We start from the raw sequence: 17,696 nt of genomic DNA on the forward strand, positions 1-17,696 counted from the left end.
CACCCCAGGATATTTGGAGTGAAACTGCAACAAAGGGGTGTGAGTGATTGCTGGACCCAGGCTAAAGGAGATTAGTCTGTAAAAGGGTGCCTTCCGGAACTGGTGAGGATCTTATCAGTATTCAGTGTTTGATTAGACATAGATTTGCGATTTTATTTTATTTTGCTTGGTGACTTACTTTGTTCTGTCTGTTACTACTTGGAACCACTTAAACCTACTTTCTGTGTTTAATAAAATCACTTTTACTTATTAATTAACTCAGAGTATGTATTAATACCTGGGGAGCAAAGAACTGCGATCTCTCTCTATCAGTGTTATAGAGGGTGAACACTTTATGAGTTTACCCTGCATAAGCTTTATACAGGGTAAAACGGATTTATTTGGGTTTAGACACCATTGGGAGTTGGGCATCTGAGTGCTAAAGACAAACACACTTCTGTGAGCTGTTTTCAGGTAAACCTGCAGCTTTGGGGCAAGTAATTCAGACCCTGGGTCTGTGTTGGAGCAGACGGGAGGTCTGGCTCAGCAAGACAGGGTGCTGGAGTACTGAGCTGGCAGGGAAAACAGGAGCAGAGGTAGTCTTGGCACATCAGGTGGCAGCTCCCGGGTTTCTGTGATCCAACCGTCACAGGTCCATCCCATGACCCGGTGGGGAAGGACAGGCTCTTAAACCCTGCGAGGCCAGAACTAGTCTGGGCTGGGGCATCCCATGGCTGGGGAGTCACACTGGCTGGCTTGTGACTCACCTGCCCATTGTGACATGCCCCTGCTGGCTGGCACAGCCTCATCCTCACTGTCAGGCTTGGCTCTGGCAGAGCGAGTGCTTTCACGTGCTGCTGAGGAACGCTGAGCCAGCCGTTTCAGCCTGCCACCGGCAGCAGAAAGTGGGTGACCATATACACACCGGCTTGCCCACCCTGACTCCAGGTAGGAGAATCTTCTATTGCCCACCTCTGCTTTTCCATTGCATCGCCAGCCACACCGAGCCTTCTGCGAGCGCCTGGCTGCCAAGTGCCCTGGTGCTGGCTGTCTAGCCCGGTGCCAGTGAGGAAGTGGGCAGCGGCATGTGCACAGGAGGGAGTCTGGGGCGGCTAAACAGAAGGGGTCGCACCAGTCAAGCCCAGAGGGGATGGAGACAAGGAGGAGGGTTTAGCGGGTCTGGTGGCAAGGCACGGGAAGGCGGCACAGGCTGGTAGATGAGGCATTGGGCTGGGACTCTGCTGTAAGACTTCTGAGTGAGATCAGGTGAGTCCCTGACACTCTGGGCCTGAGCAAAGTAGGGAGAGCAAGTCCTGCTCCATGGGGTTGAGATGCTAAATACAACAACACCCGCATGCTCAGCTGCTGCTGTGATGGGGCCAGGTAAGTGTCCAGATAGGGAGGTAGCTGTGGCCAACATGGGCCATGTGGGGGTGATGAAAGGCAAATGGGAAGAAGCATAAGAGGTGTGTGTCATGGAGTCCCTGGGCAATACTCTGGAGCTGCTCCCATGAAGCCAGTCAGGACTCTGGTGAAGTCTCCTCTCAGTGAGCAGGCTCTTATGGGCCCTAAGCTCACAGGGCTTCCAGCTTCCTGGGTCTGACCTTGGAGCATTCAGCATCCTCGGCCCCTCCTTGCGCTTCCCACCGCGAGTCTGCCCAGGCAGGGTCCTAGAGAATCCAGAGGGTCCTGCACCCCACTTCGCAGTCAGACGTGACTCTTAGCCAGCCAGAAAAATAGAGGTTTATTAGATGACAGGAACACGGTCTAAAACAGAGCTTGTAGGTCCAGAGAACAGGACTTCAGCCGGGTCCATTTTGGGGGCAGTGAGCCAGACACCCATGTCTGCACTTCACTCCTCATCCCAGCCAGCTCCAAAGTGAAACTCTCCAGCCCCTGCTCTCTGGCCTTTGTCTCTTTCCTGAGCCAGGAAGTCACTTGATCCTTTGTTCTCTAACAACACCTTAGCTATCCCCTTGCAAGAGGGAAGGGCCCCGCCATTAGCTGCCCGGAAACAGTGTCAGCCATTTATGCACACTGGCCTTTATCCCACCACCTAGAGACTTAAGAAATGCATAGGGGAAACTGAGGCACCCCTACAGTATTCAGAGGCAACATTAAGAACAGTCCCACTTTGTCACAGTGAGGGAGTTGGAGAGTCTGTGGGAAGCCCCCTCTCTTGTGAAATCAACCACTCCCAGATGGTGCGGGTCCTTCGCAGGCCTGAGGGTGCTGATCTGGGCTTTGCGCGCTACCCAGAGCTCTAATCCTGGCTCATTCCCAGGAAGCTGGGAATGTGAGTGATGGAGCTGCCAGCTCTGGGCATCTCCCTTCCCAGCACGAGATTGCCTTGTGGCGGGGGGTAAGCCCACCCCAGGAGCTGGCATTTGTTGGCCTCTTCCACAGAGCACTGGAGTCTCAGCCGCTCCAGATCGGGAGGCCAGCTGTGATTTTGGAGCCAGATCCGGGTTTGGATCTGAATCCGCCGGTGCTGCGGAGCGCTCAGATGTGGGGAGCTAGCTCCTGCCCACGCCATAGCACAACGTGCCACTTCAGCCATCCACCTGCCAGGCTCTGCAGCGCCCCTGTGGAACTGCAACTGGGCCCTCCAGAGCCGAGCTGCTGCTCCTCCTCTCTGCTGGCCAGCCAGCCACAGCTCCTCAGCACCTACCCGCTCAGCCCCACCTCAGTGCGCCTGCCTCCCCAATCTCCTCCCTGGCACTGAACCTCGCCCCCGGCACCTGGCATGTCAGTCCCCAGCGGGGCCAGGAGCCAAGCGCCCTGGGAGCCATCTGTAAGGGGCTGAGTCCCTCCTGTGCTGGGCTCCAGCCAATCCACAAGCCAGGAACTGGCCTTGTGACTCCCAGAGCAGCTATATCAGTCTCACAGCAGCAGCTCAGTCTGCTCAACATCACTCCAGGGCCAGGAACTTGCTCCTGCCTGACAAAGGCAACAGTCTGAGCCTGTTCCAGCCTTGTTCCTAGTCCTACTCCAGTCCTGGTCTCCCTCCAGTCGTCATTCAGGAGACGCAGCGTGGGGGGAATCGGGCTGTGTCTGTACAATGTCTAGCACCGCGGGGCCCTGATCCCGGACTGATCCCTCTGGGCACTACAGAAATACAAAGGAGAACAGCAGGGCTGGAGGATTTACAGGCTCCTTGTGAGGAGGCTGGTTGGGTTGAGCCCGCAGTGAGTCCACAGTAACACAGAGCTGTGCTAGTGATGGAAGATCTATTTCATCTTCCCTACCTAGCACAGTTCATAACTTAGCACTGACCAGCTGCAAGGATCCTGGTGGGCCCTGGTATGGCTGTAGCAGCAGATTCAATGTTCGGGAAAAACAAGATCTGTGCAATAGGCAACGTTGTTCCATCTGGGCACCAGCCAGCTCCTGTGCCCCAGAGAGCTCCCACAGCTCACACTGAACCAGGGACAAAGGGGGCAGGAGGTTGGAAGAGAATGTGCCAGCCTGGGACCCAGGAGACCCATGGTCATTTCCCAGCTCTGCCACAGATACTCTGCGTGGCCTCGGACAAGTCCCTTATTCCCTCTGTGCCACAGTTCCCTGTCTGTTCAGTGGGGGTAGCAGCCAGGCCCTGCCCTGCAGGGGGTGGTTAGATTAAATGCAATCGAGGTTGGGCAGTGCTCTGATGCCACGGGGATGAGGGTCAGGATGGTGCCTAAGACAGACCAAAAGCAAGGGGGAGCTACAGAGCCGGTGGTGAGCGGGTTTTGGCCTTTTGTTATACCAATATAATAAAAACCAGCAGGATCTTATTAAGAGGGATAAGGCAAAGATGCCACATTTATTGTAAATACCATAACAAAACAAAAACAATGTTTTTCTACTTGTTTCTATTACTACTTATTCCTTATACATACATACACACACACACACACATTCATTCACACAATCATTCATTCAGGTTCTGCATAGATGTTATAGTTACCAGCCTAGATGTTGCTCATGCCAAGTTACTGGCCAGGTATCTTGGTCATGAGGATGGAGCCGAGTCTGTGTCAGATGCATCTGATGCTCCTGGAGGCTGGCAGCAGAACCATAGACTCAAAGTCCTCAGTCTTTAGAGTCCAGTTTTATAGGAATTTATTCCTATGTCAGTTCATGAGAGTTGCTTCATTTTGCTGTTGCTAAATCAATCAGCAGGTGGCTGGCTCCATGTTATTAGATGTTTTGTTTTTCCTTCCTTTGAGGTGTGGTGGGTGGATTCCAGTTTCTCCGGGGTCATCTGGTTGATCCCACTTGACACCTTCTTCAGCCGACACTGAATTCTTCAGGCTGGTGACTCCCTAACCATTCATTCACATACATTCTCTATCTTAATCACATCTATTTCACTGTCTCTTTACTTTTTGGGGTGTTACCAATTTATGTGAGACTCCCTGTCTTTTAACAATCAAAGATAAAGTGAGATGAAAACTTACAGAGGGTGGGGGTCTCTATCTATACATTATAACAGCTACTGTTTTGGCTTACTTAGAGTTAATTAATGTTTAACAAGTTTTATACAAAGTATTTCTTTGAGCAGGCTTCACACAGACACAGCTGGTGGCTTGCAGGTTAGAATCACAAATTTACTTTTAACATAAACCTTTAGTTATGAGGCATCAATTAACAATAAGTCATTTTTCATATAAACCATGTCTAATATAAACCTTCTTTAATATCCCTACACTTTGACAATCTGCTCTGGGTGCCTGGGCTGTCAGACCCCAGCCAGCCATTGGCATTGCCAGACCTCCCTGAGCTATGGTGCTGCTGCGCTCCCTGCTTCTAGGAGTCACTGCCTTCCCCGGGCTGAGACCCCCGCAACAATCATCTCCTGGGGCTGCTGTGGCACTGAGTGGCTAGCAAGGCCTGAGACTCAGTTGGGCGGGGAGGCTGCTCTTAAAGCATGGGCTGGGAGATAGAGGAGGAGAGAGTTCGGGAACCCCCGTTCTGTACTGTCATGAGGAGGAGGAGCCGGGATGGAACTGATTCTCCCACTCAGGGATCCATCCGGCAACCTCCTGGCTTCAGCTGCATGGACGCAGGGAGGGGCTCTGGCCTGGGCTCTGCAGGAGCTGGGACTAGACGAGTTCAGCGGTCTCTTCCAGCCGAATGTCTGTGACTGTGGGGCACGGAAGGTCCCTCCCATGACCCCAGTGAGGAAGGACAGGCTCTTAAACCCTGCGAGGCCAGAACTAGTCTGGGCTGGGGCATCCCATGGCTGGGGAGTCACACACTGGCTGGCTTGTGACTCACCTGCCCATTGTGACATGCCCCCTGCTGGCTGGCACAGCCTCATCCCCTCACTGCCAGGCTTGGCTCTGACAGAGTGAGAGCCGGCACGTGCTGCTGGGGAACGCTGAGCCAGCTGTTTCAGCTCTGCCACCGGCAGCAGAAAGTGGGTGGACCATTTACACGCAGTCTTCTGCCCACTCCTGACTCCAGGTAGGAGAATCTTCTATTGGCCACCTCTGCTCAGCCACTGCCATGATGGAGCCAGATAAGTGTCCAGACAGGGAGGCAGCTGGTGGCCAACTTGGTCCATGTGGCGGTGATGAAAGGCAAATGGGAAGAAGCATGAGAGGTGAGGGAGCTGGAGAGTCTGTGGGAAGCTCCCTCTTTTGTGAAATCAACCACCCCCAGGCAGTGCGGGTCCCTCACAGGCCTGGGGGTTCTGATCTGGGCTTTGCACGCTATCCGAAGCTCTGATCCTGGCTCATTCCCAGGCAGCTGGGAGCGTGAGTGGGTGGAGCTGCCGGCTCTAGGCATCTCCCTTCCCAGCACGAGCTTGTCTCTGGGGGAAGCCCACCCCAGGATTTGGCGTTTGTTGGTCTCTTCCATAGAGCGCTGGAGTCTCAGCCACTCCAGATCAGGGAGAGGGGCCAGCTGTGAATTTGGAGCCTGATCTAGGTTTGGATCTGAATCCGCCAGTGTTGCGGAGCGTTCAGATGTGGGGAGCTAGTTCCCGCCCGCGCCACATCACAATGTGCCACTCCTGCCTCCCCAGTCTCCTCCCTGGCTCTGCACCTCGCCCCCTGCACCTGGCATGTCAATAGTGAGCTAGGCCTGACCACCTCCATCACCTTTGCTGACCCCATCACTTCCATAGGGAATGGCACTGAGGATGCCAGGGGAACAGGCATTCTCAGGTTGCCAGGAGCCATTGTTCTATTTACCAAGACAGTCCGATGCCAGGACAGTGCCCCTGAGCTCTGGAGAGGGCTAGGGCTGCATTAGGATACCTGCCGTGCAGCTGCTGGAGAGTCAGCAGGAGACATTGAGTGAGGAATGGAGCCCCCCAGAGCAGGGGCCATTCAGGAGACCCATCATGGGGGGAATCAGGCCTGGGATGCTCTCCAGCGGCTGCTGCCACCCAGGCCTTGGAGAGATGAGCCGTGAAACCCCAGAAAGCGCCCTGGCACACAGCTTTGTAGCACTGGGACCCCATACATAAGCCGCCATCCACCAGGGCCTTGGGCCAGCCCCACCCTCTCCCACTGCCCCACTCTGGGAGGCCAGGGAACAGTTCACAACTTTGCAAAGACCAGCTGCAGGGATCCTGGCGGGCCCTGGTATTGTTTTAGCAGCATTTTCAATGTTCGGGAAAAGTGAGATCTGTGCAATAGGCAACGTTGTTCCTTCTGGGCACCAGCCAGCTTCTGTGTCCCAGAGAGCTCTCACAGCTCACACTGAACCAGGGACAAAGGGGGCAGGAGGTTGGAAGAGAAGGTGCCAGCCTGGGACCCAGGAGACCCATGGCCATTTCCCAGCTCTGCCAGAGATAGTCTGCGTAGCCTTGGGCAAGTCCCTTATTCCCTCTGTGCCACAATTCTCTGTCTGTTCAGTGAGGGTAGCAGCCAGGCCCTGCCCTGCAGGGGGCGGTCAGGATAAATGCAATTGAGGTTGGGCAGGTTGGAAGAGAAGGTACCAGCCTCCCTGCCGCTCTCCCACCTTCTGCTCCTGCCCTTTCACGGGGGTGTGTGAGCAACTCCTGCTGCTCACGAGCCCGCCCCAGCTGCCCCACCCCCCTGGCCTCGCCCACCTGGGAACTGCCATGGCCCCAAGCTTCCTGGGGGAAGGGATGAGGGTAATTTCCCTGGGCAGGAAGAATCCTGAGTGGCTGGATCCAGCCTGTCTGCTGTGCAGCTTGTGAACCAGCAAAGGAGAGGTGGAGTGACCCAGGAGGCCGTTTGGTCTGCGGGATGGGGTGCTGGCCTGGGCATCCGGAGACCTGGGTTCTAATCCTGCTTGTTCTGCTGACTGGCTGGGTGACTTGAGCACATCCCTTCACTTGTTTCTCTGCTGGCTGCCTTGGCTAGTTAGAGTCTGAGCCCTACAGCCCAGCGATTGTCTGCAGCACCTGGTGCAACAGGGCCCTGATCTCAGCTGGCGTCTGTAGGCACTGGTGGAACAGAAATAATTGGGCTGGCCCTGATGCTGAACGGGGCAGTCGCCTCTCATCACTCACAAGCAATGCCTTGTCCTAGCTTCTTGCAGGATGGCTGAAGAAGCCCCCAAGGACCCCTCAAAGCCCATCGGTGCCTGGGAGGAGATGAAACCTCCCCAACGGAAGAGTTGGCAAAAGAGCCCACAGCCGAAGCAGGAGCTGTGTGTGCCTCAGCCCTTCCGTGCCGGTGAGTGGGTACCTCCTGGGTGGGCGGAGGGGCTGCAGAAATGGCCGGGGCCATGGCCCTGCATTGTGGTGGGGCCTAGCCCCTCTGGGGGTTGGGTGGCAGGACCAGTGTGTCACTGGGGAGAGAAGACTCCATAGACCTTGTATTGCTCTGAGCTGCCATGATATGGAGAGACAGGAAAACCCCGGCAGGGGGGAATGGCCCCTCCTGCTGGCAGCAGCTGCAGCCTCTAGAGCTGATTGGGGCATTAGAAACGGCGGCCGAAGCATGAGGTGGAGACTGACTGAATCGCCCACCCTGATCTGTCACGCTGCAGGGTTGGAGGATATTTTCCACCCGTTGAAGGGGATGCTCAGTGCAGGGTGAGTTGTTAAAGCCTAGGATGGCAGGGCGCCGGCCAGAGCATAAGATGCCCTCTGGTGTTGCAGCCCCATCTGCTGGCTCCTTTGTTGCATGTCCCAGCACAGGGCCTTTGGGGGGGAGTGTTGATGATGGGAGCTCAGTGCCTGCCCAGGTTACACCTGATGGCTCTGGCTGGCTGTTGGTGGCAGGAGAGGCAGTCAGAACAAGCAGAACGGGCAGGCTCTGGGTACTCATATCTCACACAGACTGGGCAACTGTTCCCTCTCCTACATGAGGACCAGAGCAATTCACTGCCAGTCCCTCTGCCCCCTCCAGCAATGGCCTGGAGAGTTGGGACACCACTCATGGCCTGACATCATCCCTCCTTCCAGATGTGACGCTCCCCAAATCCCCAGACTGAGCCTGCATGGTGGGCGGGGAAGTGGGGTGGCTGTTGGGAACCAGGGCTCTGACTGGATCTTTGCTGGGCTGGGCAGCAAAGAGGTGGGGAAGCCAGGAATCGCTGTGCCAGACCCTGCTGTGCATCGGGGCTGCTCCCCTGCTGGGGCGGGAGTGAGGGGGTAAGGGTTTTCTCTAAGATCTCTGTCACCCAGCCTGCAGCATGGAAGACCCAGGTATTACCACTGCTCTGTCTTTGATCAGATTCACCATCCCCTTGTAACGCCTCCTGCTTTATGAGGCCAGACTCGGATGAGAAAGAGGCCCTGGACTACATCAACGCCTTTCTCACGAGCAATGAACAGGTACTAAGAGCCCTCCTCTGACCTGTCAGCTAGTGCCCTGTCCACATGCACCATCCGCCCTTCTCCGGAAGATGCATGGATTCTAAGGCCAGATGGGACCACTGTGACCTCCTGTATAACACAGGCCAGTGACCAGCCCCTAAATAATTCCTGTTTAAACTAAAGCAGCTTAAAAATGTCCTGCCTTGAGTTACAAAAGGTCACCCACCATGCCACTTCCCAGTTGTTCCAATGGTCTATTACTTTCTCTGTTAAAAACAGGGCCGGCTCCAGACCCCAGTGCGCAGCGCTTGGGCGTCCAGCTGGGGAGGCGGAGCGCGGCCCAGTGGACCTCCGCAGGCATGCCTGCGGATGCCTGCCGGATGCTCCACAGACCTCCGCAGTGACCCTCCGCAGGCACGTCTGCAGGAGGTCCACGAGCCACGGACCGGCGACTGCCAGAGCGCCCCCCCCGCGGCGTGCCACCCTGCTTGGGGCAGCGGAAATCCTAGAGCCGCCCCTGGTTAAAAACATCCTTTTCCAGTCTGAATTTGTCTACTTTCAATTTCCAGCCCCTTTGAGGTGCCACCTGATATACCGGGATACCACTGAGCCCGCCTGTTCTGCCAGCCTGGGCCCCTTTACCTTGTCTCGCTGGGCTTGCGCAGGCCACCCAGAGGGGACAAGTGAGGCAATTGCACCAGGCCCCGGCCACAGAGGCCCCCACAAGAATGTCGGAGGCTCCCTCCGCCTGCCCCCATCCCCCGGCACCTCAGCGCACCGCCTCCAGGAGTGGCCCTGGACAGAGCTAAAGCAGCGTGGCTCGGGCGGGGCCTGAGCTCCTCCCACTTGGAGCCACGTGGTAAGGGGGCGGGGCCTGAGCACCTCCTGCTCGAGCCGCATGGTAAGGGGGCGGGACTGAGCTCCTCCCACTCAGAGCTGCGTGGTAAGGAGACATGGCCTGAGCACCTCCTGCTCAGAACCACATGGTAAGAGGGTGGGGCCTGAGCACCTCCTGCTCAGAGCCACATGGTAAGGGGGCGGGGCCTGAGCACCTCCTGCTCAGAGCCACATGGTAAGGGGGCGGGACCTGAGCACCTCCTGCTCAGAACCTCAGGAAAGCTCCTGGACGCGGCGCGCTCTGAGGCTCTGGGAGAGTGGGGAGGTGGGAGTAAGCAGCATGGTAAGCCCCTCTGAGCTGGACACCCTCCTGACACGCCCCCAGCCCTGAGCCCAGCTCCCCACCCAGCCCTGGGCAACAGCAGCGCCACCCCCAGGCAGCGCCAGCCCATTGGCACCAACCATCACCATCACCCAGCGACAGCCCATTATGTAATTGCAAATGTATATATACTGTCAAGGTTCCTTCCCCACTCTGAACTTTAGGGTACAGATGTGGGGACCTGCATGAACACCTCTAAGCTTAACTACCAGCTTAGATCTGGTTTTGCTGCCACCACTCCTAAATACTAACTCCCTTCCCTAGATAGTCTTGAGAGACTTCTTCACCAAGTCCCTGGTGAACACCGATCCAACCCCTTGGATCTTAACACAAGGAGAATTTAACCATCCCCCCTCCTTTCCCCCACCAATTCCTGGTGAGTCCAGATCCAATCCCCTTGGATCTTAAAACAAGGAAAAATCAATCAGGTTCTTAAAAAGAAGGCTTTTAATTAAAGAAAGAAAGGTAAAACTCATCTCTGTAAAATCAGGATGGAAAATAACTTTACAGGGTAATCAGATTCATAGAGCCCAGAGGAACCCCCTCTAGCCTTAGGTTCAAAGTTACAGCAAACAGAGGTAAATCCTCTTAGCAAAAAGGAACATTTACAAGTTGAGAAAACAAAGTTAAACCTAACACGCCTTGCCTGGCTGTTACTTACAAGTTTGAAATATGAGAGACTTGTTCAGAAAGATTTGGAGAACATGGATTGATGTCCGGTCCCTCTTAGTCCAAAGAGCGAACACCACCAAAACAAAGGGCACAAACAAAGCCTCCTCTCCGCGCCAAGATTTGAAAGTATCTTGTCTCCTTATTGGTCCTTTGGGTCAGGTGTCAGCCAGGTTACCTGAGCTTCTTAACCCTTTACAGGTAAAAGGATTTTAGTGTCTCTGCCGAGGAGGATTTTATAGTATTGTACACAGGAGGGCAGTTCCTTCCCTTTATAGTTATGACACACACATTAAAGCATTGAATGTTTTAAAATCATGTATTTCGTATATACCTCTACGATATAACACTACCCAATATAACACGAATTCGGCTGTAACGGTAAAGCAGTGCTCTGGGGTGGGGACTGCGCACTCCAGTGGATCAAAGCAAGTTCGATATAATATGGTTTCACCTATAATGCGGTAAGACTTTTGGCTCCACAGGACAGCGTTATATCGAGGTAGAGGTGTATTTTCAAATTATTAAAAATTAATTTTTGAATGTATTTCACTGGTTATTTTTACATTTCCAAATACATGATACTATAGTATTGCAACTTTTTTTTTTTATGGAGGGCTCCTGAAATTGCTTTGCCCCAGCCCCAATCCTCTGGGCGGCCCTAGGCTCAGTTCATGCCACTTTCAGCCATACACTCAGGCAGGGCCATGCCCAGCTGCAGAAAGACACAGACCCTGAGATCAGCTCTGGGAAGACTCAGCTGAAGGGGCTTGTCCCAGTACTCTGGTGCCCACCTCCTTTGGAGTACAGACCCAAAAGTTTTATGAAATTTGCCTCCTCCCTTGATGTGGAGAGAGGCATGCACAACTCTTTGCCCCTCCCCAGTTACTAATTGTACAAACTGGGTTATGGTACAAACAAGAAATAAGATTCTTAACTACAAGAGGTAGATTTTAAGTGGTTCTAAGAGATAGCAAACAGAACAAGGCAGATTACCTTAGTAAATAAACACAACATACAAACTAAGCTTTCCACACTAGATAGATAGGATCTACAATAGCAAATTCTCAGGCTGGCAGATTCTTTAGATTCTTTGCTGGGCCGCTTGGATGTCCCAGGGTTTCTGACACAGGTTAGGAATCTCTCTCCAGCCTGGGACCATCACTTCTCATAGTTCAATCTTTGTCCCTCAGGTGTTTCCAGGTGTCTTACTGCAGGAGCATGAGGTCCCCGATGTCATTGTTCCCTTTATCTCCTCTTCCCACCTGCTGGAAAACTCTTTGCTGCGACCTGGGTCCAACAGTTCCCACTGTGTAGCGTTATCTCAAAGAGGTTTCTATGCTGTTTGTGTGCATTTCCTCAAGAAGCCATTGTTTGGCATTTTACTGTTGTACCTAAAAGGTTGTTTTGAACCTCACAACGTGTTTCAGGAATACATACATAGCTGAACTTCATAACTGCACATACAGCGATAGCACATACAATCCAATGAGACATTAATGTCTAGCAGATAAAGACTTTTACAATACCTTACAATATGTACTTTGTACAAAACATATCCTAATGACATGACAGTGGTGAATATTGGGGTGTAAGGGTGTCCCACCCAGATGTTCCTCCCACTCTGTCAAGCCCCTGCTAACACTGTCTGGCTGCTTAGCTGCCATGTTGCAGTTCCTCTCTGGACACCTACCCCGTGAGATCTGCTCCCTCTCTGGTCCGGTTTCATACAGAGCTGCCCTGCCCTCCCCAGATAGTCACTCCTGTTGCCGGATGAATGGCCTTCTGCCATTTGGCATATCAAAGCCTGAGCAGCACTGGGGGGAAGCTTTCTAACATCTCTCCCACTGGCAGCTCCTTTCCACGCTAACCTTCCTGTTTGTGTCTAATCTCTGCGGGGCGTAGGACGAGGCCAAGAAACTCAAGTTCTTGGATTCCATCAACACCCTCAGCAGCCTGCCTGCTTTTATGGACAAAGCCCTGCTAGTGGAGAAGATAAAGGTGAGTAAAACACACACTGGGGCTGTGTTACTTGGCGGGTTTAGTGATTGTCCTGGAGATCTTTGCAGATTTGTCGAACTTCAGCTGCCAATCATTGGATCGAGTCAGACTGAAGAGCCCATTATCCAGTATTTGCTTCCCCTGTAGATACTTACAGACTGTCATAAAGTCACCCTGTAACTCTCTCTTCGTTAAGCTGAACTGATTGAGCTCCTTGAGTCTCTCACTATCAGGCATGTTTCCCAGTCCTTCAGTCACTCTTGGGGCTGTTCTCTGACCCCCCTCCAATTTATCAACATTCTCCTTGAATTGTGGGCACCGGACCTGGACACAGGATCCCAGCAGCGGTCGCACCAGTGCCAAATACAGAGGGAAAATAACCTCTAACAACTGGAGATTGCCCTGTTTGTACATCCTGGGATAGCATTAACCCTTTTGGCCCCAACTTCGCACTGGGCGCCATGGGCAGCTGATTACCATGACTGCCAAGTCTTTTCCAGAGTCACCGCTTCCCAGGTTAGGACCCCCCATGCTGTGGGTGTGACCTGCCGTCTTTGTTCCTAAACATATAACTGTATTGAAACGTAGATTGTTCCCTTACACCCAGCTTCCCAAGTCACCGGGTCGCTCTGTGTACGCCAGTCTCCTGCCCAGAGCCCCAACACTCCGCAGTCAGTGCCCACTAGGGAACTAGCAACAAATCTGCTCTGTAGATTTGGAAAGTCTTTGCTCTCCAGCGCTGCAGAAAGCTTTCCAGAGCTTACCTCCCTTCCTGAACGTGGGACAGCGTGGGCTGGTGGGTGGTCCAGTGGGCTGGGGCTCAACACACCGGGGTTCTACTCCCAGTTCTGCAGTAAGACCTTGGGCAAGTCACTTCCCCTCTGTGCCTCAATTTCCTCCCATGCCTTGTCTCGTCTAGTTAGCTCGTGAGCTCTCTGGGGCAGGGACTGGCTCACTGTGTGTGTGCAGCACCGGGCACAAGGGGGCCTGATCTCAGGTGGAGTCCTTGGGTGATAATGCTGATGGAGCCTTTGCAGAGCACTGGCGCGTGACACTGGGACACTGAGCACAGGCCCTGCACTGCGCTCCCCGGCTGGAGCCCTGCACACCATCAAGCCTGCAGTAGGACGACCTGGCTGCTGAGCCCACGTGTTGCAGGCCCTGCGCTTTGATCCCCTGTCGGAGCCTTGCAGGAGCTTGGAGCCCAGCTGGCATTTCCCCACATTGTCTCCTCAGGAGCTGATTGATCACGAGTCCGTCGACTCCCTGACCGGCGTGATGCGTCAGCAAGCTATGCTCGCCATCATGAAGCTGAGGTACCCAGCCTGCCCAGCCCAGCCCCAGCCAGTGCTACGTGCAGCCAGACATGCCAGCCTCTTGGCATGGCCAGTTTTCCAGGGCATTTCCCCCTCTGCTCCTCCCCCATCTTCTGATTCCCCCAGGAAATGTGGCACCAGATGATGGTGCTGGTGCATGTGGACTGGCACCAGTGGGTAGGTGGTGGAGGATCCTTCGGTGCCTGGTGACCTCTCCACGTGGCCTTATGAAGATATGGTGGAGGGAGCGTGGAAGGCAGGACCGGTCCCCTCTGGGGGGAGAGGGGCAGTTAGGTGCTGCTGGAGCGGAGCGACTGGAGTCGATGCCAGCTGTGCCAGCTGCGTCACACTGGCAGCGCAGCGACTCCCAGTGGCTGAGAGGCTGGGCAGGCTGAGCCCTGGCACTTGGCACTGCCTGTGCCATGGGGGGCTCTCTCTCAGTGCCACTAGCGCCCTGCTCTGAGCTTCCCCTGTCCATCAGGCGTCTGGAAGGTGATGGATGCTGCAGGCTGGAGCTGGGCTCGCTGTTGGCTCGATAGGTTCCCAGGAATGGGAAGAGGAGGCGGGCAGGAGCTGGAGCAGTTCTCCCACTACGCACTGGCTTCCTGACAACGGGCAGGCGACGGCATTGGCCATGATCGCGCCTCTGCGGGGGTGAGAGGGGAGGATTTGCATCAGCAGTGGGCGAGCTGTTCTCACTGGCTGCCGCCTGCCACGAGGCACGGCTGCAGGGACAGCTCAAGTAGTCACCTGGCACCTCATTGCATGTGCTGGGGCCATGCTCTGGCAGTGGGGTGAAAGGTTAATGCTGTCTGGGCTGTCCCCACCTTCCTGCCCCCCTGCACACAGCTGTGTGCCCTGTCCAGCAGGCTGAGAGCAATGGGCAGGGGCAGGGCTTAGATCCCTGCTTCGGTTCTGCCCGGCTGCGGGCTGATGCAGCATCTCTGTGCTGGCCTGGACTGTGCAGCCGCAGTGCAGACGGCTGTGGTGGGAGGGTCTCTTGCCCCCAGCGGGGCAGGACTGGCAGGCTCCTCTGCACTGTGGCTGCTGGGTTCAGAGGCGCTGGTGCCAGCAGGCTCTAGTCTCCCGTCCATGCCATTTGCAGGATGTTGTTTCTTGATGAAGCGCAGCGATCTCTGCCCCAGCCGGTGAGTGCTGGTGGGGTCACAGCAGACAGCTGCAGGCTACACTAAGTCCCTGCCTGCTGGTATGGGAGAAGGCAGCACCAACTCCTTCCACCACCCCCTGGCCTGTTCTCATCTGCCACCCGCCAGCTGGAGCCCCCGCAGGTGTTTCCATGTCCTGGGAGCCTGAGGGCAATATTAGCACATCAGTCCCGCCTCAGACCCCAAATCCGCATGTGTCTCTTCTCTTAGCAAAATGAAGCTACCGCTGCTGGTCCTGACACAACCCAGCCTGCTCGCCACCTGCTTCTCCAGCATCTTCTCCCTGCCTCCAGCACACACCATGGAGGAGGTGGAGGCTGCTCTCTACACCAAAGTAAGCCCCAAACCGGCCATGTTGAGCCGTCCCAAACTGAGTGGGAATCCTGCCACTCGCCGTGTACTGTCCCCTGGGTTACCTGGCACTGGCATAAGAGTGTAATGATCACAGCTCCCGACAGGACTTCAGCTCAGGACCTGCAGCACAAAGCACAGGCCCCAAAGCACAGGCCCAGATAAAGGAGTAACTCCCTCCTAGGGTAGCAGTAGTAGGCATTTATCCTTCACAGGCACTGACAATTAGTGGGGAACAGACACTCCTTCACAAGCACATTCATCCCCATGCGTGGCTGGGGCACAGGCCTGAGATCGGCTGCTTCAGGTGCACATAGGCCAGGGGAGCCAAAGCTTGGCTGGAAATCTGCCCTCCAAATGTGGAGTCCTGTCTGACTCTCCCAGTGGGATAGACTGTGTGCAGTGGGCTTTTTGGGGAGAGCAAAGAAAGGTGGGGCCCTGTTGCCAAGAGGAGTTTGTAGTAGGTCCCCTGCGGGTACAAGTGAGTGGGTGAGCTGTAATACCAGGGGCTGCTATGACCTGGGGGGGTGTCACATGCCAGGGCATTGGTTCATCACCTGGCTGGGTAACTCCACTTGCTCTGGTTTCTCCTCTGCTCTGCACGCAGACTTTGAAAACCATGGATGAGATGCTGAAGGCCTTGGTGTGCGAGGATCAGGAGCCCAACCTTCTGGTGCTGCAAATCATCTTGAAGGTCTGGAGGCGTGGGGCAGGAAGGGACTAGTCCTGTAGCTGGGGTGGGGCTCAGGGACCAAGGCTCTGTTTAATCCCAAGCATGGGACACCCCGTGCCTTCGGCTCCTCAGAGTACGTTCTCTACAAAGGTTCTTGGGCTGGAGGGCCAAGTGCCCCACTATATCTGAAAAGTCTGTATGGGGTGGGGGGGGAGGAGCGTGGGCGGGATCTGCTGTGTTCTCCACTGAGCCCTCATGTGAACCTGGCATTCCTTTGTGTTCACTATGGCCCCACCAACCTGGGCAAAGCCCGAGCTAGATTCCCCAACATTCTAGTTCTGGGGCCACAGGAAGTAGATTCTGTGGGTGCTTTGTGCTCCCAAAAGAGGGAAATGTCCTTAACAGAGATTCGGTCTCCTTGATCCCAGAACCTGGGAAGAGGGAATCACAGAAGTGCAGGGCTGGAAGGATCTCAAGAGGTCATCTACTCCACCCCTGCACTGAGGTAGGGCCAAGCATTCCTAGACTGTCCCTGTTGAGTGTTTGTCCAGCCTGTTTTTTAAAACCTCCATGATGGGGAGTCCACCACTTCCCTAGGTCACCTGTCCCAGTGCTTAGCCACCCTTAGACTTTTTCCTAATATTTAACTTAAATCTCCCTTGCTGCAGATTAAGCTCATTACTTCTTGTCCTACCTCCAGGGGACATGGAGAACAATTTGTCACCATCCTCTGTATAACAGCCCTTAACGTATTTGAAGACTGTTACAGGTGCCCTCCGTCTTCTCAAGATGAAACATGCCCACCTGTTCAACCTTTCTTCACAGGTCAGGTTTTCTAAACTGCTGATCATTTTGTCGCTGTCCTCTGGACTGGCCCCAGTTTGTTCACATCTTTCTTAAAGCGTGGTGCCTGCAACTGGACACAGAGCTCCAAGCTAACACAATTCAGAATGGCATTTCCCTTTTTCACAACAGCATCACACTGTTGATTCATATTCAGTGTGAGACCCATGATAACCCCCAGATCCTTTTCTGCAGTACTGCCACCTAGCCGGTTATCCCCCACTTTGTTTTTATGCATTTTTCCTTCCTAAGTGTGTTACGTCACATTTGTTTTGACTGAATTTTATCTTGTTGACTTCAGACCAACTCTCCAATTTAGCAAGCTGATTTTGAATTCTAATCTGTCCTCCAAAGTGCTTGCAACCGCTCCCAGCTTGGTGTCATCCGCAAACTTTACAAGCATCCTCTCTTTTCCGTTAACCAAGTTATTAATGAAAATATTGATTAGTACTGGACCAGGCACACCCCTGGGGGACCTCACTTGAGACACCCTCCCACTTTGCCAGCGAGTCAGTGATAACTCCTCTTTGAGTACGATCTTTCCATCGGTTGGGTGCCCACCTTATAGTAATCTCATCTGGATCAGACTGGCTTAGTTTGCTTAGGAGAATGTCTTGTGGGACTGTGTCAAAAGCCTTACTAAACTTCATATACATCATCATATACTGCCTGCCTCCATCCACTAGGCAAGTAACCCTGTCAAAGAAGGAAATTAGATTGGTTTGGCATGGTGCTATTTGTTATTACCCTA

Source organism: Mauremys reevesii, linkage group 1, assembly GCF_016161935.1.
Source record: "Mauremys reevesii isolate NIE-2019 linkage group 1, ASM1616193v1, whole genome shotgun sequence".
Lineage (NCBI taxonomy): Eukaryota > Metazoa > Chordata > Testudines > Geoemydidae > Mauremys > Mauremys reevesii.